Source organism: Lissotriton helveticus, chromosome 10 (assembly GCF_964261635.1).
Source record: "Lissotriton helveticus chromosome 10, aLisHel1.1, whole genome shotgun sequence".
Taxonomy (NCBI): Eukaryota; Metazoa; Chordata; class Amphibia; order Caudata; family Salamandridae; genus Lissotriton; species Lissotriton helveticus.
The window spans coordinates 1,166,793,816-1,166,814,442 of record NC_136071.1 but is presented as its reverse complement, the minus strand read 5'-3'; the positions used below and the strand labels follow the sequence as shown (position 1 = coordinate 1,166,814,442).

At 44.7% G+C, this 20,627-nt stretch overlaps 1 protein-coding gene across 1 annotated transcript in view; it reads right to left on the bottom strand.

Annotated features, from left to right (window-relative positions):
- The window catches only part of SGO1 (shugoshin 1), a 105,009-nt gene extending 84,912 nt beyond the window's left edge, over nucleotides 1–20,097 (bottom strand). The window contains exon 1 of the mRNA XM_078663995.1: nucleotides 19,970–20,097. The gene's annotated coding sequence lies outside the window, so the exon portion shown is untranslated. The remainder of the gene's footprint in view (nucleotides 1–19,969) is intronic.
- Between the last annotated feature and the right edge of the window lie 530 nt (nucleotides 20,098–20,627).

Genomic DNA, 20,627 nt, shown 5'->3' with positions numbered 1-20,627 from the left:
GAAACAGCCGATACGAGATTGGCTCCCCCTGAAAGACTTTTTGAAATTGTCCTGTTAATTGAAGGTGACATACAGCGTACTGTCAGAGGGGTATTTTGGGAGAACCTTTCGTCTACGTACGACATTTTGCTTTCCGAGGCTGACTGGCCCCCACCTTTTGTGCTCGCAGCGCCGCGAGGGGAGGAGGTAATCCTTCCCAGTTTCGCGCACACTGTCTCAACTGAGCATGCGCAGCATTTTGCAGAAGAGTGGGCTCGTGCTCTAGCACCGGCTCTCTACCGCAACCAATGTGGTTGGGACAAATTGTCCCCATGCCACGAAATTCCTTTGCGGTCTGAGCCGCAGCCTCAGCCTCAATATCCCATACGGCGTGAAGCTAAAGCGGCCGTCGCAGAAATCCTTGAACAATTGGAATATCAGGGAGTTATTGAAACGTGTGTGTCACCAATGAATAATCCCCTTTTTACTGTGACCAAACCTGACGGGTCATATCGTTTGGTATTGGATTACCGGCATTTGAACTCGCATTGCCGTAACTGTGCAGTACAGAATACTCACGGCTCTGCCCTAGTGGATAGTCTAGTGCGTAAGCGTTTCAAGACAACGCTTGACATTTCCAATGGTTTTTATGCCCACAGACTGGATGGCTTTAGCTCCCAATGGACAAGTTTTACGTCCGCTGGTGTGCAAAAATGCTTCCGGCGACTCCCAATGGGCTACAAAAATAGTCCTGGGGTCTTCACCTCCAGAATAGTCACACTATTGGAGGGAATCGATCCGGATGCATGTTCTTATGTGGATGATATTTATCTCACAGACGACGAAATTTGGATGCATCTGTGTCGAGTGAATTCCATAATTTGTACCTTTGCAGACATGGGTTACAAATTTAATTTTGCAAAATCGCACATTGCAGAACACACAGTGTTGTTTTTGGGCTATGAGCTCAACAATGAAGGTAGAGGTTTGGCTCCTCACTTCTTAGAGAAGTGCGCACAATTGCGCGCTCCAACAACACTGAAAAAATTACAATCTTTACTGGGCTTTTTGAATTTCGGCAGAACTTACATTCCGGAATATGCCCAGCGTATCAAGCCTTTGTATGCTTTGATACAACCAACTTTCTCAAAATCATGCTGGCTGCCTGAGCATTCAGCCATTTTGCTATCCTTGCAGGCTGATCTGCTCGCTTCTAAATATTTACTGACTCGTGATAACCACACCAACCTGGAAATAAGAATAATTCCCGGGACGGTGGGTTTCACATACCTCACTTTTAATGAAGGTGACACAGTACCTATTGCTTACAAGTCACACTTGTACACTTCGGCTGAGATGCGGTTTCCCACAGTGGAAAAGGTTTTAACTGCTGTACAGATGGCTATTCTAAAGGAACGAGCACTGTCTCAGGGGAAACGCATGCTAGTGGTAACACCCTGTCCTCACTTGGAGGCAGTCACGAAAGCCAGTGTACCGAATTCAAAGGCTTTGCACCCTCGGTGGATTCAGTGGGCTGCGTCATTGTCATCCACGGATGTCATGTTTATTTTTGACGCTTCCTTACGGTCGCAGGAGTACTTGCAGTATGAATTCGTTCATCCTGCTCCTCTGGCGATGCGACCTTTGGAGGACTTCCATTGCATCATTTACACTGATGGGTCGGCGCAGGTTGCGCATGGCTCTAAACATGCCTACGTTTCCGCATGCGCCATTGTGGTCGGTGCTATGTTGAATGATGAGTTCATTTCCAGGGAGGTACACACGTTGCCCCTGGGCGATTGCACCGCACAATTGGCAGAGCTTCGTGCTCTCTTACTAGCTTTGGAGTACGCAGATCCAAGTGTTACTACTCTAATTGTAAGTGATTCTTACTACTGTGTCCAGTCTTACAATGAAAACTTGTTCTTTTGGATTCAAAATGATTTTCATGATTCCAAGGGTAGCACAATAAAACATAAAATGATCTGGGTTCGAGTGGCGGAGCTTAAGGCTATGTTGCCACTCGTTTATGTGATTCATACTCTCGGTCATCAGCGCGTGGGAGTTCACGCTGTTGGCAACTCGCTTGCTGATGAAGCGGCGAAATCAGCAGTATCTACATACTTAGTTGCAGCAGTTACTAGGTCTAAAACCAAGATTGATAGCGACATCTTGGCAGCGATTGCTGCCTCTGAAAAGGGAAGTAAACATCCTGCGGGATTCCCTTCGAAGTATAATTACCACTTAAGTCCCGAAAAGGTTCCTTTTGTGACAATTCCTGATGTTGGGGAACGGCTGATTCCCAACTCGGATCGCAGAGCAGACTTGATTACAGCGGCTCATGAGGGTGTGGCGTCTGCGCATGCGGGCGTCTCGGCCACTGTAACTCAATTACAATTACGTTTCTGGTGGCGGGGACTGTACAAACAGACGCGTGATTATGTCCTTCTTTGTGACATATGCCAGCAGATTAAACCTTCAACTGCTACGCGTCCGCCTCAGACTCAGTTGTACATTTCTAATAAACCGCTAGGCTGTGTTTATTTAGATCACTGCGGTCCATTTTCATCTGATACTGCATATAAATACATCTTAGTAGCAGTTGACTCATGCACACGCTTTGTGTGGGTATGGCCACATCGCAGCGCTGATTCACGGACTGTCATTAGAGATTTGCGTATCTTTATAGGGATTTTTGCCTGTGGTACCTTCCATTCGGATCAGGGTCCGGCTTTCGCCTCTAAGGCGTATAAGGATGCCATGATTTCGATGGGGGTCCAAGTCAAGTTTTCGTCACCCTACAGACCTGAGGGTAATAGTGTAGTTGAACGAATGAACCGTGATTTAAAGCAATCTTTGACAGCCCGAGTTATAGGCACTGGCAGAAACTGGCTGGCTCACCTCTATGGCGTGCAGCGTGCTCTTAATAATCTCCCTAGAAGGTCTCTGGGTGGGCGGACCCCATACGAAATGCTCTTTGGCATCAAGATGTACGTCCCTGACCTTGACGGTCTAGACTCTGTGGTTCGCGCCACTTCCTTTGACGCAGATGAACATTGCAATGTTTTACAGAATCTACAAAAGACCAGAGACAGTCTTGCAAAGGAACATTTGCCCTCCACTTCGGATGATGCGTTGCAGATCCCGGTAGTTGGCTGGCTACCCAAAGTTGGAGAACTGGTTCGAGAGAAGATCGACAACAAGAAAGAGTTTGGTCCCTCCTATCGAGCTCCAGTCCCAGTGCTTGGAGTGAAGGGCACAAGAACAGTCATTTTACCACCACTTCCAGGTCGTAAGGAAAACAGGTTTATTTCTATTGACAATGTCAAGATACACAGAGTGGCCGATTCTTCTTAGCATGACACCGGCTGTTTCCTGTCCTTCCATTGTGAGAAATTCAATTATGCCCACTGCCTCTAATATTGAACATGAAGTGGCCATCGAATTACCTGCTGTTTCCAGTCCATTATTAAATAATTTGCCCGGAACTAACATGGATGAGACAGACTATACATACCCCACTGATTTGTCCATGCCTGACCTGCAAGCTCGTTTAGCCACGGAATCCAGATTTTCATTTGACTCTGCTTCCCTTGCCTCGAAAAAACCCTCTCAAATTGCGGTATATGCTAGCCTGTTTAAAAAACATTTTTTGATTCCTCCTTGGATATACATTTGGCTGGTCCTTTTTTCGGTTTACCTTTTTATGTCAATTGGTTTTGTGTTTTATTTTTTTCGGATTATGAATGGACACTATGTCGAGGAGAGAACTTGCATTACTCATTTAAATGGAACATTGGCCCCACTTTCCTCTTCACATTCTACACACAGATTAAAAAGAGACTTGACTTTGGTTAACATCACAGCATGGCCTGTTCTGGATGGAATCGCGTGGGATGCAGTTCGTTTTCAGATTCATGACCCAACGGAAGTCGTTAATGTTCCTAATGTACTAAGAGTTAATATGGGGGATGTGGTGAAACAAAACATTCGTTCTGATGATTGGGATGTTAATGCTGTGGAAAGTTTGTTTTCTGATTTGAAATACTATGCTGCTTTTGATGCTGAGGATTTATATTTAGAATCTGCTAATTATGGTGAATTGTTCTGTTACCAACATTATGGCAATCACTTCTTACACAAAACGTCTTCCCGAAGGGAGGCTGTTAATTTTACTCAGTGGGAACATTGCCCAGCTCCTACACAAGGGAGTTCAGAAACGTTTCTTAAAAAGTATACTTATTTCACTGACTTTAACCAGTCCAATCCCGAGTCCTTTTATTTTAAATTTCACAAACAGCCACTGTCCAAGGTTAGACTTACCGATACAAAATTGTTGTACTCGAAGGCCTTCCTAGATCAATTAGTTACTGGGGGCTATGAGTTATGGAAGGAAACAATAGACCTTAAATCAGTTTGGGGTTCAAGGGCCTGGCAGGTACAAGGCACTGAGGCTTTGCACCGTGCATGTCTCATCCCAAATCATATGTTGTTTTTAAATGAAACCATTTCCCAGACCACATGCTTTGGATTGGCTACATCTAAAAGGTTAAACACCCCGTCTTTCCCGGAGTTGGAGGAATATGAGAATTGGAGTAATTTTACTCAATTGTCCATTAAAGATATACAGGCTCTGCTTCTTAATTCCTCCTTTAACATTTCCAGTATGAATCCCAGGGGTTGGCTGCTTTGGCACCGTAGTGCTGATTCTTGCCAAAAAAGATTTTTGAATATATCTGACGGTTTTAAGACTGTTAGATCTGATCCCCGGTTTGATTTGAGTCATACTGTCACCTCTTACTCTGTGGGCAAGTTGTGTCAAGCTTGGCTGAAACATTCAACTTTACCTGCGGTTAAGTATCACCTTTCCAAACTGAATGCAGACGTGGATTTAAATGATTTCATTAAAGGCCCAGCTAGTGGCAGGTCGAAAAGGTGGTTATATGGGGTTTACAATGAAATTTGGAAACTGTCACAGATTGAGGCTGCTTCACGCCTTAGGGCTATTGATCAGGCGAATCTTGAGAGAGTGCTTGCAGTTGTTGACAATAGCATTAACGTGCTTTCCTCTAGAATTTACACATTAGATAATATTGTGTCGTCTGTTGTTGATATTGTGCATGATGAAGTGTCAGTATTATACCATGGTCAAAATCAATTACGGTCAATCATGCAGTTTGCATGGACACTTCAGACTCTGAAAATGGGTAAAGTTCCCTGGGGATACATGAACGTTTCCTCTTTATTTTCCCCGTTTAATTTGACAGACAAACAACGCTTGCTTTCAATGCGTGATGCTTCCTTTTCTATGCTCCATATTGAAAGATTGGAGTCTTTACCTTTTTCTGTGGCAGAAGCCACTACTGCTACGTGGCTTATCCACGGTTTAATAACACTGCCTTTTGCTTTATATAAGTTTTCAAATTGTATGAAATATGTGCCAATAGGTCGTTTTGAACCCTTAGGTAGCGGTTTTCTTCATGAGGTCTGGTCACTCCCATACACATACAGATGTTTCAAGGATGAACAAGAAGTTTATCTAACAGGGGATGAGTGTACTGAGACGCCAGATCATTCTTTAATGTGCAGACACATACAGTTACACGGTTCATGTAACAAGGACCGACCGAATATGGCTTGCGTTTTACAGGGCACGCCAGTTCCTGCTATCATCCCCACGTTTAAATTGTTAGAGAATGGTAGTTATTTAATGCTCAATAATGAAAACTGTTGTGGTTTAATTAAAGGTATAGCTTTCATAGTAACGGTTAGTGAGCGAGTTATTTGCTGCAGAAATGTTCTTTATCCTCCCACACGTGAACATAGGGAGTCTTCCATTTGGCCACAGATACCGACCTTGGGAGCAGAATTCAGCGGCATGGCTAGAATAAGAGCTCTATTGTCCCAGAAAGAGGTGGCCTTGAGCTCGGCCCGTGAAACTTTCGTGCTTCACATTGCTAACACCCGTACGGAGGTTCAGGCTCTTTTAAATACTGATTTGCCTTTGCATTTCGGAGCCATGGTCCGTTCTATCTTTAACGCATCCTCCACAACGGGCCTAGCACATTTTTTTAAAGTTGTTAGCGGTGGTCTCGTGACTTCCTTTGAGAAGATTTTTGGAGTCATCCCTGCCTTCTTCCATTCTATTTTTTCATCCTTATTTGGAGGGTTCCCGTTTTTACTTGCATTAGCGGCTGGCGCATTGGTGTTTTTCTGCCTTTTTAAATATGGATGCCCTTCCTGTGCAAGACCACGCTCAGCTGCTACTGACGCGGTTTCTCAACCGCATGCTTGATTATTATGGCACACTGCCGTTGGCGACTCTAAGCACGGCGTTTGGATTATCTTTTCGGTTCTCCTATTTCACCTGTGTCCAGCCTGTATTTCGCTGCCTGACCTGTGATTTCCTTTGGGCCATTGATTTGTGTCTCTGCGGACCAATATCTTCTGACATCGATTTTGATCAACTGATGAGTCCTATCATTGCTCACGAGTTGGTTTGTTCTGACGAAAGGATTATGGCCTTGGCGGTGGCACATGGACTAATGGGTCCCTGGGATGTGTTGTCGGCAGCGCGAAATTTCTTGGAACGAAGTTTTCTTGAAAACCCACCGAGCTGTCCTCTGATGGTTATAGAGGATCCGGTGCTGGAAGATCACGTATGTTCCTTTCATCTTTTAAATTGGATGGCTGAACTGTTTTCGGATGAGGACAGTGACTTCCTCCTGGAGGCTGTTGCGGCTTACTTTTCATATACAGTCTTATCATAGACACTGCCTCATATTGACATGCTGATTGATAGCATTTCCTTGATTTTATTGACTTTTGGTCAAGACATTTTATTTTTGCTTGCCTATTGGCTTGAGCCACATTATACTTGTGGGCTATTTTTTAGCATTAGTTTTTATAATTGAATTTTTATTCATGCTCGTTTAAAATTGGATTCTGCTCTCATGTGATGGCACTTCTGTTATCTTATTTAGTCCGTTCTCGGATCATGGGGGGGTGTTGTATAGCTCCTATATATCCTTATATCGTGTTAAGTTAGCATAGGTACATTTGAGATTTAAACGCCATTTTTCCTTTCTTGCAACTTCTGCACACGACCCTTAATTGTTGACTTAGCTTTCAACCTAGTGGTTTGCCGTGGTGTATGTGAGAATAATATGTTATTGCTCTGATATCAGTTTTGTTTAATAAACCATGTCTGCACGGAGAGTGCTGAAGTTTCAGGAGCAACACGATATGGAATTGTTATGAGGTCTGATCTCCACGCCTTCATAGTCATAACACAAGTGCAGCCTTTGCCAACTTGGGCTTGAGGCGGGATTGATATTGCTTTGCACGAGAATTGTTAACACACTTGATGCGGTGCACATGCAGAGAGAGCTGGTGTATGCTGATGTGATTCCTTCATGCTAGGACACTAAGGTATGGGCCCGCCCTAAAACAACCCAAAGAGACCTTCTTAGCTAATAATATAATATATGTGTTAGGGAGGGTGAGATATAAGTGTTGATAACTCTTATTCATTACAGCATGTTAACATGCTGTCACCATTCGCTTTTTATGTCTTAGTAACTATGCTGATAATTTTGATACTGATAATAAGTATACTTGTATTATCTAAGATACTGCGCCTGAGAAGACGGCATTAGTAAATAAACATTTCAAATGCACATGTGTCTTCTTTACTCCATGTTCTGGTTTGTAATGATAATATAACAAAAGAGTGTTCATGAGTCCCACGTACCCTGAGGTACTGTAAGTTCATGTTCTGGTTTGTCTAAACATTGGGAGTTTGATATGTCCAATGAGACACTGTAGCTAGCTCGGTAAGGGGTGAGTTGGTTGCTAAGGTAAGTTTTGGGACATCCTAATTTGCCGAGGTTCCACTCCTCTGTGCACAGTTCTGTGTGAGTACAGAAACCCTGCAACACCTTTAGGACGGCCATGCTATGCTATGTCGACCAGGAGTCCGCACTAGAATTTACCATGAATCTAGAATCTGACGTGGGAGCAGAGCAGGCCCATCGGCCGGTGCATTAAAGCAGGCACCCAGGGCTGCTCACCCAAGTCCAACTTTGGGCGGACTAAGTAATGCTACACCACCTCAGTGTGTACCATTCCAAAAAACAAGGCGAATGCTCATCATCGGGAGCCAGATTCCTCAACAGAGTCCGTGATGGCCACAATGGCAGCAAAATCATCGAAAACTCCTAGAAAATCCAATTCTTGTTGAGAAAACACCACAATCCCTGCCATTTCCCTACTGGCTCCCGTCTGTTTCTTAAAATTAAACCACGCCCAAAAACACAAGTAACTGCGCACCGGGATCCGCATAGAATAGCACAAACCAGCACAACGATTATCGACCCTTCCAGAAGAAGGGTGTAGCCCAGTAACGCAAATTAATTAGAGACCAACTAGAGACCAACCTCACTCCATGCCACGGGCAGAGGCCAAAAAGATACGCAGGAGTAAAAGGAAAACGTTACCTAAAATCCAAATACCAAAACCCTTCACATTTGCATGCAGTCAAAAGGACATCCTGGTCCCGTCAAAGCAAAACAACAAAACTTCAACACACACTATTCAAATTATAACTTTTAAAAGGTGTCGGAAAACACTGCGATCAATCCGTTCCAGAGTGTCGCGGTCGCCGTAATTAGGCTGATTGTGACCTCAAAAAGGATTTTGTACATATAGCCCTATATTACTAAAGCATGATGTAGCAGCACACTCATTTACAGTTTGTAAATTTCCCATTGAAACAGCCAAAAACGTTCCCACTAAATTGAAGTTTTACTGAAAACTATATAGTGTATAAACAGTAATTTCTGAAAATTGGGTTTCAGCAAACATAATTATCATTGAAACACCACTAAGTAAAGTGTACAGATTTGTTTTCATCCTATTAAAATATTTGTTCATTACATAGAATTACAAAAAATTGTTTTTTAATAACTACTTAAATATAATTTGAGAGGTTTGTACAGTTCACTTATTCGTTATTTAAATGTGTGTTAGAAAAAAAACAACACTCTAAAGCCTTTCATTTTTCACTCTTAACAGCACGAGAAAAAAGTATTTGTAATAAGATGTAAACTGACTTCTGAAAAAAATAGCAAATGTGAAAAGATAAAAAGATTTAAAGGCATCGTTATTGCGCCTTCACTTTCTGGGTGAACAGAACACCTGCCAGCTGCCAGAACAGGTGAACAGGCACTAAATATTGCTCGCCCTGAAAAAATCTGACAAGCCTTAGTGAGTGGGCAAGTAGATTCCTTGAGGCCTAAACAGTGGTGATAATGTATGCCTGTTTATTTTTTTAATGTACTAATTATTTCCAACACATAAACAAGCACAGGCGACGCCAATAGGTCTATCTAGCATTTGGTGTACTAAAATATTAGAAAAAAACTGATGCAGTGAAACCCCTCTCCAAAAAAAAAAACTTTGTTTCTTTATACAATGCAGCTTTGAGTTAAGCAATTTAACAAGTAATTATTTAGTGTACTTTTAAGATGTAAAATAGTCCCTTCTGCATTGAATTACAAGCTTTCTTGTGATGATGAATGATACACCTAATAGCCAACAGCATGAGGAGAGAGAAACACTCCCCTGGGAGGAATCCACTTTGCCTTAGGGAAAATAGATTCAGAAACAAATGTATCTGCCTAGATCACAAATGGAAGAAGATGATCAGAAGCGTATAAAAAAATAAATAACAGAAGTAATAAATACAATATGTAACTAAACAATTCTAAATTAATCTAAAGCCTGGGACATCTCACAAGACGGCAGTTCGATACCGAACTCCCTTGATGATAAAGATGACTTATGATACACACATTTAGGCTCCCAAGTAGAGTGGGAACATGCAGTACGGCTTACCAAACCATCTATCTAGGATGAAGAGTAACGCCACATTAACCCTTTGTGTGCGTCGGACGGCTGCCGGCCGTCTGACGTCATGGTGGGCGTGTGCGGAGGATGGCTGGGAGCCGTCTGAACCACGCCCACTCAAATCACCCGTACCGCGGCGGAATTCGCGCCGCGGTCCACGGGTTAAAGGAGATACATCTTCATTAAGCATGTTAAGTATTATCAGGGTCACCAGAATTATACAGCAGAGGGCGGCAAAATTATAGAGCAGTGTCGAGCAAATTATGAGGCAAGAAAAAGATCAATTGTGCAGCACAATGAGGCACATTTTGTGATAGCATTACTTCATTATTTTGACATTGATACACTGTATGGGCATTGGTTGCATCTCATTAGTATCTATCAATAAGGAGCCCAGAGGCGATTAATGTGGGAAACGGGTAGCCCTCCACTCAATAAATCGCAAAAATCAACAAAACCCGCCAACAAGGCAAAAGGTATATATATAAACCTACGCTGACGATTCTGCAACATGCACAGTGGATTGTGCTACCATTTCTCCCCCCAAGCAACACCATCCCGAGGTCCCACCACACGGGATCCTGGGACTTGTAGTCTTCCCTCACCCATGGGACGCTACACAGGTGCGCTGAAACTACAGAGGGCGGGGCGGACTCACAACAGCGGGTCCTTAAGCGGCAGAACTTACCAGCGAGACGCATCTCATCTGTGGAGGCTTTGGGCGCTGACGACGGCAAACATCGGCCAGAAATGCATCCGCCATCTCTCTTCAATAAACGGCCTCCAACTGTTCCCCTTGGGTCTCTGCTCTTCTTTTCGGGGAGGAGCTCTTGTGGCATTAAATTGTGCGGAGCCAGAAACGCACTTTAGAGACCCCTGCTTCGCTTTGGGCAAAGACCGCTCTGGCTTGGACGGCGCAAGCTTTCCCCTGTTTTCCTCAAAGGTATTTGAATGGTCTGCGCCCGCCTTGGAGCTGTGGAGAATAGTCGGCGGTAGCGAGGTTATCCTAACCCCGCGCTGGGCTGCCTGCACTGACAGTGTAACCCCCGCCTCATGGACCCCGCAGCATCTGAGGCTGAGGCAGTACAGGGGAGCTGAGGAGATCGTGACATTGAACTGCAAAGCCGGAAAATTTGAAACATCGCATTTTGTTTTATTTTTTCATTTTGGGAAAACCTACGCTGACGATTCTGCAACATGCACAGTGGATTGTGCTACCATTTCTCCCCCCAAGCAACACCATCCCGAGGTCCCACCACACGGGATCCTGGGACTTGTAGTCTTCCCTCACCCATGGGACGCTACACAGGTGCGCTGAAACTACAGAGGGCGGGGCGGACTCACAACAGCGGGTCCTTAAGCGGCAGAACTTACCAGCGAGACGCATCTCATCTGTGGAGGCTTTGGGCGCTGACGACGGCAAACATCGGCCAGAAATGCATCCGCCATCTCTCTTCAATAAACGGCCTCCAACTGTTCCCCTTGGGTCTCTGCTCTTCTTTTCGGGGAGGAGCTCTTGTGGCATTAAATTGTGCGGAGCCAGAAACGCACTTTAGAGACCCCTGCTTCGCTTTGGGCAAAGACCGCTCTGGCTTGGACGGCGCAAGCTTTCCCCTGTTTTCCTCAAAGGTATTTGAATGGTCTGCGCCCGCCTTGGAGCTGTGGAGAATAGTCGGCGGTAGCGAGGTTATCCTAACCCCGCGCTGGGCTGCCTGCACTGACAGTGTAACCCCCGCCTCATGGACCCCGCAGCATCTGAGGCTGAGGCAGTACAGGGGAGCTGAGGAGATCGTGACATTGAACTGCAAAGCCGGAAAATTTGAAACATCGCATTTTGTTTTATTTTTTCATTTTGGGAAAACCTACGCTGACGATTCTGCAACATGCACAGTGGATTGTGCTACCATTTCTCCCCCCAAGCAACACCATCCCGAGGTCCCACCACACGGGATCCTGGGACTTGTAGTCTTCCCTCACCCATGGGACGCTACACAGGTGCGCTGAAACTACAGAGGGCGGGGCGGACTCACAACAGCGGGTCCTTAAGCGGCAGAACTTACCAGCGAGACGCATCTCATCTGTGGAGGCTTTGGGCGCTGACGACGGCAAACATCGGCCAGAAATGCATCCGCCATCTCTCTTTAATAAACGGCCTCCAACTGTTCCCCTTGGGTCTCTGCTCTTCTTTTCGGGGAGGAGCTCTTGTGGCATTAAATTGTGCGGAGCCAGAAACGCACTTTAGAGACCCCTGCTTCGCTTTGGGCAAAGACCGCTCTGGCTTGGACGGCGCAAGCTTTCCCCTGTTTTCCTCAAAGGTATTTGAATGGTCTGCGCCCGCCTTGGAGCTGTGGAGAATAGTCGGCGGTAGCGAGGTTATCCTAACCCCGCGCTGGGCTGCCTGCACTGACAGTGTAACCCCCGCCTCATGGACCCCGCAGCATCTGAGGCTGAGGCAGTACAGGGGAGCTGAGGAGATCGTGACATTGAACTGCAAAGCCGGAAAATTTGAAACATCGCATTTTGTTTTATTTTTTCATTTTGGGAAAACCTACGCTGACGATTCTGCAACATGCACAGTGGATTGTGCTACCATTTCTCCCCCCAAGCAACACCATCCCGAGGTCCCACCACACGGGATCCTGGGACTTGTAGTCTTCCCTCACCCATGGGACGCTACACAGGTGCGCTGAAACTACAGAGGGCGGGGCGGACTCACAACAGCGGGTCCTTAAGCGGCAGAACTTACCAGCGAGACGCATCTCATCTGTGGAGGCTTTGGGCGCTGACGACGGCAAACATCGGCCAGAAATGCATCCGCCATCTCTCTTCAATAAACGGCCTCCAACTGTTCCCCTTGGGTCTCTGCTCTTCTTTTCGGGGAGGAGCTCTTGTGGCATTAAATTGTGCGGAGCCAGAAACGCACTTTAGAGACCCCTGCTTCGCTTTGGGCAAAGACCGCTCTGGCTTGGACGGCGCAAGCTTTCCCCTGTTTTCCTCAAAGGTATTTGAATGGTCTGCGCCCGCCTTGGAGCTGTGGAGAATAGTCGGCGGTAGCGAGGTTATCCTAACCCCGCGCTGGGCTGCCTGCACTGACAGTGTAACCCCCGCCTCATGGACCCCGCAGCATCTGAGGCTGAGGCAGTACAGGGGAGCTGAGGAGATCGTGACATTGAACTGCAAAGCCGGAAAATTTGAAACATCGCATTTTGTTTTATTTTTTCATTTTGGGAAAACCTACGCTGACGATTCTGCAACATGCACAGTGGATTGTGCTACCATTTCTCCCCCCAAGCAACACCATCCCGAGGTCCCACCACACGGGATCCTGGGACTTGTAGTCTTCCCTCACCCATGGGACGCTACACAGGTGCGCTGAAACTACAGAGGGCGGGGCGGACTCACAACAGCGGGTCCTTAAGCGGCAGAACTTACCAGCGAGACGCATCTCATCTGTGGAGGCTTTGGGCGCTGACGACGGCAAACATCGGCCAGAAATGCATCCGCCATCTCTCTTCAATAAACGGCCTCCAACTGTTCCCCTTGGGTCTCTGCTCTTCTTTTCGGGGAGGAGCTCTTGTGATATATATATATATATATATATACCGTGTATAGAGCACTGATCGTTGTCTTACCACACGGGGTGTATATATCACACACATTTTTTAAATGTTTTAGCAAAAATAACCTGTTTTTTACTCATGGTTAATTGCTATACATCACTTGCCTTAACAAATTTATAAAAAATTGCTTCCTTTCCGCTGACAGTCTATCGAGAGGGGACAACGCTTGATAACCAATTGCACCAATTGACTAGTACCTTAAAAAATGTCCTCGACCTAACTGCAACCTACTTGACCTCCGTCTCTGAAAGCGGAGCAAATGTGACAAGATACCAAGATTTAAAGGCATATTTATTGCTCATTAACTTTGTGAGCAATAAAAATGCCTTTAAATCTTGTTATCTTGTCACATTTGCTGCGTTTTCACAGACAGATGACAAAAGTTGCTTTGCCTTCTTACTCGCCAGAAAGGGCGAGTAGGACCTAAAAACAGCTCGACCTAGTTAAATTTAGCTCGACTATGCGAGTGGCCGAGTGGAATTTTCGAGCCCTGATACCTCTTGCCTTGTGGGCGAGTTTTGTTGATTTATGCGGTGCATCTCATTAGTACCATTTTAACACCCAACTATAGCTATACGCAAAAGAATGGTGACCAGTCAACCTTTGCAAAGGGCCTTCCACTGCACAGTAACACGTGTTGCTGCTTTTTTAGTAACGTTTGAACAATTCGAGTTAGATACCATTTTTTTAATTAAAATCTGCAGACTATGCATCAGGTGATGGATTATGTGGCAAATCTATAGTTATGCGAAAAACGCCGCAGCATCGCCTATTTCCAGAGGCACTGAGTATTATGCAGAAATGAGTAAAGTACATAGAAAGCACTGGACCCCCACTAATGGCTTTTAACAGACAGATCCAACAGTGTCCTAGCATCAACCCCAAACTGCACTCTTCGACAACACTTTCCAATCTATGCAGTACTTCTGTACCCAATTCACACCACTTTTCTGTTGAGCAAGGCAGACAAAAACAATACAATATTTATGGGGCGTGTGAATTAAACATCTTTTATTGTGCACATACTGAAACTGCAGGGGCTAAAACATAGCAAGAACAATGGAAGTGATAATACCCAAAAGAGAAACTCGTCCGTTAAACCATGGATTAATTCCTGCCTCTAGGTCATGTGCTAGCTCTCAGTTCCAAAATGTGATATCCTGAAAGGGAGGCAGCAGAAGCTAACTTGGGCTGCAGCATTTTATAATGATCTAAATGTAAACCTAAACCTGGTGCCAAGAAATATGCCATGCAAGTTCAGTCTGCTCTGCTACACTTCTAACATCCAAGCACATAATTCAAGAGCGCAACATGGAAACCCAAGTTAAGAGTTCTAACAGGTGAACGGACATGCTGCTCAAGGAATTTCAGTAGATTAGCCTGGGCATGGGTATTCACAAAAATGTTCCCAGGGGCCGCAAAGTACTGTCTGTGGCATGCCCGAGGGCCGAACTGATACCAACAATTGGAGGATAGGGGTGATGAAAGGTTAGCATAGGGGGACACGAAGTAGATGCATGATGTGGACAACGGAGCCTTCACATGACTTCTGTCTGCCACCAATGCTCTATTCTCATGCATCAAGAATTAAAGTTAGAGCATTAACTTACAATGTAAAACATAAGAGGGAAAGAAATACTCATCTGGTGGCTGAATTTCAAAATATGAAACCAGAAAACCTGAATCAGTTCTGGCTTCCCCACTTGATTAAATTGTGTGATCATAGGTAATTCGTTAATTTTACTTTGCCTCTTATTTCTTCCTTAACACATATGGGAGCCCCTTAAAATACATGAGTTTAGGAATAGGATATGTATGGTACAAAACCTTCTCGTGTTTTATTTAATAAACTATAAGGGTGTGCCAATTATAGAACAACCAAGGCTACACACAAGGTGGAACTGAAAAATTACTTCCCTCTTGGTTCACTAATAGCATTCTTTTCAGAATGAGGGGGGGGCAAGAGGGAAAATAAAGTTTCTAAGATCATGTTTGAAAATTATCACTGCTAATAAATGCCTCTCAATGCAGTGACAAATTTATTTACTAAGGTAATACTCTCATGCATGTTAATAAAAATATACTTGTTTGCAGAGAGTTTAAAACTAATGGTGTCTTTGAAACTAAAGGAATTCCGAAAGATAAGTTGTCTAGGGCACTTTATTTTCTTTCTTATGGTTAATGTGTAAAACATGTAAATAAAATATGCCTGTTTGATTTGCAGCTTTCTGAATTTTCCTGTTCTGTTAAGTGAACAGTAGCTCAGTGCTGCTGTTCACCAGGGGACCACAATTAAAGTTCGGGAGGGCCGCATGCGGCCCCCGGGCCATAGTTGGAGTATCCCTGATCCAGGGGATGTTCGCATCAGTAGTAACGGACACAATGGCATTTACAGCCACATAAAAGTTAGAAAATTATGGCCTTTGATTTGCCTCCTATCTATGTATAGAGGCACGGCTGCTGGCAACGTGAGAGTCATGACCCCCTCCTCCCTAACCCCCTTCCTCAGCAAAACTGAGATTGGGTGTCCCACTGAGTTACATAGGAAGCATAAAAGTTTTAAAATGTTGTTTATATTCCTTTCAATAAGATCAGAGCCGGTGATCTTCAAACGTAAGATTATCAATACCACTGAAAGAGAATAACAGGGTGGAGCTGTGTGAAGGAAAAAAATGCAACAAGCATTTGCAATGCAATAGGTCTCGCATTAGAAAAGTTTGAGCTATTGGTATTGTAAATGACAAATTTGTTATTTATGTGTTGGTTTTGAAAATAGCGAAATTAATAGCTTTGTCATTTACAATGCCAATAGTTTTAACTTTCGCAAATGTGACACCTATAGCATTTGTAATGCAATATGTATTGTATTAACATGACTTAGATGTATTGATATTACAAATAACAATGGCTTTAATTTATTTTTAATAATGAATACTTAAATAAAAGTTATTGTAATTTATAATGGCAATAGCTTAAACTTCGGTAAATAACTTTTGTGAAGATTACGTTCAGTGTATTTTATTGTGACTAAAATCCAAGAACAGAAGTGAAATATTAACATCTTTTTCTGACATTTGTAACAAAGCTTGAAACATTGAGAGAACATTTTGAACCAGTGGTTGTTGTTGAATGGTTGCACAGATTGATGCTGTGGTGGCGCGGAGTGATGTTGTGGTTGCGACGAGTGATGCTGTGGTGGTGCTGAGTGATGCTGTGGGGATGCGATAGAGTGAGTGCAATAGATAAATAGAGGGAGGGCGATAGAGTGAGTGCGATGGATAGACAGAGTGAGTTAATAATTTTCTGCTGTGGGCAGCGTGCTCCTCAGAAGCATTCCCTAGGTAAAGGGAGGCTTTGTTTGAGCCGCATTCCAGGCAATTTACAGTGACGGTATGACGAGAGGCAGAGAATGTGATGAGAACTGCCTCCATGTTTGCTGATGCGCATGAATCTCAGTAATTAGTCTGCACACAAAGTGATAAATGTATCCCCCTTAGCCGTAGAACCACTGGCTCTGTGTGTTGCAAGCATGCGTTAACGTGGCAGTCTATTTTGGCCAGCTGGCATACTCACAACACAATGAAAATGAACTACTATTACCCAATGTAGCGGTACTCAATTCATCCATCTTAGAAGCTGGAAGTGTGAGTTGGTCCTGCCAAGATGTGAATTGATGACCTTCTTTACATAACTGCAGATGTATGCAGCGAGCATTTAAAACACATAAAAATCTTTCTGTGAATGTGTGTGTGCATATGTGTGTGTGCGTGCATGTGTGTGCAAGAATTAGCGCTAAATAGCACGTGTGTGAGTTGGTCCTGCCAGGATGTGAACTGATGACCTTTATTACATAACTGAAGATGTCAGCAGCGAGCGTTTAAAACACAGAAAAATCTTGCTTTGAATGTGTGTGTGTGTGAGTGCATGCGTGTGAAAGAATTAGCACTAAATAGCACGTGTGTGAGTTGGTCCTGCCAGGATGTGAACTGAAGACCTTTATTACATAACTGAAGATGACAGCAGCGAGCGTTTAAAACACAGAAAAATCTTGCTGTGAGTGTGTGTGTGCGTGCATGTGTGTGAACTGATGACCTTTATTACATAACTGAAGATGTCAGCAGCGAGCGTTTAAAACACAGAAAAATCTTGCTTTCAATGTGTGTGCATGTGTGTGAAAGAATTAGCACTAAATAGCACGTGTGTGAGTTGGTCCTGCCAGGATGTGAACTGATGAACTTTATTACATAACTGAAGATGTCAGCAGCGAGCGTTTAGAACACAGAAAAATCTTGCTGTGAATGTGTGTGTGCGTGCGTGCATGTGTGTGAAAGAATTAGCACTAAATAGCACGTGTCTGAGTTGGTCCTGCCAGGATGTGAACTGATGACCTTTATTACATAACTGAAGATGTCAGCAGCGAGCGTTTAAAACACAGAAAAATCTTGCTGTGAGTGTGTGCGTGCATGTGTGTGAAAGAATTAGCACTAAATAGCACATGTGTGAGTTGGTCCTGCCAGGATGCGAACTGAAGACCTTTATTACATAACTGAAGATGTCAGCAGCGAGCGTTTAAAACACAGAACAATCTTGCTGTGAATGTGTGTGTGTGCGTGCGTGTGAAAGAATTAGCACTAAATAGCACGTGTGTGAGTTGGTCCTGCCAGGATGTGAACCGATGACCTTTATTACATAACTGAAGATGTCAGCAGTGAGCGTTTAAAACACACACAAAAAAAAAAAAAAAAAATCGCACTGTGAATGTGTGTGTGTCTTTTCCTGGTCGTGATGTGCGAGGCTTCCTTTCAAGTCTAAGTGGGAGGGAATAGCTCTTGGCATTGCTGGGTGGGCGAGGGAGCTGCAGCCTGTGGTGTGAGAGACAAATGTTGGGGTGAGGAGGAGGGAGGGGGGAGAGAGTGCGCTGCAGAGGAAGAGGCTGAAGGTGGGAGGGCGGGGGAGATAGCGAAAGGGTGAGAGAAGAGGCATTGCTCAGAGGGGGGCGGGGGAGAGCATTCCTTTGAAGTGGGAAGCTCCAGGCACAAGCGCGCACCCGGGGAAGCTTCATGCTCGAGTGCCCAACATGCATTGTAGCAGATCTGCTGGTTTAAGAGACTTTGGTTCAGATGTAATAGGTTAGAGAATAAATACTCGACCTAAAAAGGAGGGGGAGAAGGATAGGTGGATGAAAGGAAAGATGAAAGCTGTACGGAATGAGGGAGAGAAGGATAATTGGAATGTAGGCTGGCGAGAAGGTTGATTAATGTAATGATGATATATAGTGGGATGGAGAGAAAGAACGACAGAAAGGAAGGGTGACAGAAGGATTTATGGGTGGATGGAGGCAAGAATGGGTAGACGAAGAGCAGCCAAGAGGGCGGAGGATTGATAAACAGGTGCTATGTCAGCTGCATTTTTAAAGCACGCTAATCACCTGCAAGAGTATTCTGGCACTGTAGCAGATGAGTGTGTCTGGCCCTAGTGGGCTTCCTTAAAAGCCAATGTTGCGCACTTTGTGGAATTCAAGGAGGGCGAAGGAGGCTCTAATGTGTTGTGAGAGGTTGTTACATGCTTTAGGAGCCATGTATGTGAAGGAAAAGCCTGATCTGCATTTGTGTATGATGGGGCGCGTGCTAGTGAGAGTCCGGCAGAGCATATGTATGAGAGATAGGTGGAATTGGATGCAGTTGTTCAAATAGGTAAGTTTTGGAGCGCTTTGTAGGTAGGGATGAGGAGCTTGAAGAGTGCACGTTTGAACATTAGGAGTCAGTGGAGTTCCTTAAAGTGGGGTGTGTTATGGCCTCGGCATTGGAGATTAAGGACTGGTCTGGCAGCTGAGTTCTTTACGGTCTGAAGTCTCCTTATAAGTGGTTGGTTATTCCTGAGTACAGGGTGCCTCATAGTCTGGTGTGCTGGTAAGGAGGGCTTGGGTGCAAATTTTCCTTGTGATGCCCGGTAGCCACTTGGGTCTACATGTCCAGTGTGTTGTCTATGATGAGTCTGAGGTTTCTTACTTGCAGGGTGGGTAGGTCTGGAAGGGTGGAGTCCACATTTACAAAGCAGGTGCTATAAGTATGATTCTGCAACAAGGATAGTAGGTGACCAAACTATGCTAATCACCTTTTTCTTTTTATTGTTCTCTCCCCCTCCGTTGCACTGTTTATTTTTATTTTTTCATGCGGTATTCTTTATCTTTGGTTTGCTTCCTTATTGCCAGCCTACTATGCAATGTAATGTCCTTCTCTTTTTTTTTAAAGTGTGTATGTAAAGCGCTCTGATACATACGGGTCAAGCTAGCGCTATATAAAACTTTTACAATAAAATGCAGTGCCCGGTACCGGCAGGCAGGGCCCTGTCCTGCGAGGAAGGCACACAGGGCTCAGCCGCAGACGGGTTTAAAGCCCCTACACTGCTCCCTCCCGTCAACCGTCTCGTGCATCACTGCGCTCCACCTCCACGCTACTCACCGGCCTGTCCGCCCCTCCTCTCCCACTGAAGCAGGCTCTTAACCGGCCTTTCTCGCCCGCAGAGCTCCGGTACCCAAAGCTCGGTTCGAAATTCTCCGCTCCGCCACCCCATTGGATGCTGGTCACGTGACCGGGGCATAAACAGTGACACTGGTCAAATAGTGGAAAGAGAAAGCGGACCACATGAATGAAGCGGCCATCTTTGAATGTACAGCAGATCAAGTGAAAGGTGCGCACAAAAACATAAGCAAACCCCAAACCTGCTTGTGGTTATGTCAGTTAAACACACATTTCAACAAGTTAAATCTTTTATTTAGTGCTGCCAGTGAAAGAAGAAAAATAAGCAAGCATTGATGAATACATTTTAGACTGTGACTTTTGCGAAATATATTTTTGTACTTTTCTTCTTTTTTCCCGTTGCATGGCAGGACTCACATTCGCATCCAGATGGAGGGAGGATCTCGAGGGTTGTAAAGTCTATGAAGATGTCACCTTCTGGTCAAGAACACGTGACCTAATGAAAGCCCGGGTAGGTAGACTGAGGACAAGTCTGCTTGTAGCCTAAACAAGCATTTGCAACGCCAATAGGTCTCACCTGTGTGAGAGCTATTGGCTTGGCCAATGTCTTTTAGCCATCATTGTAGAGCAGCATGGTTGC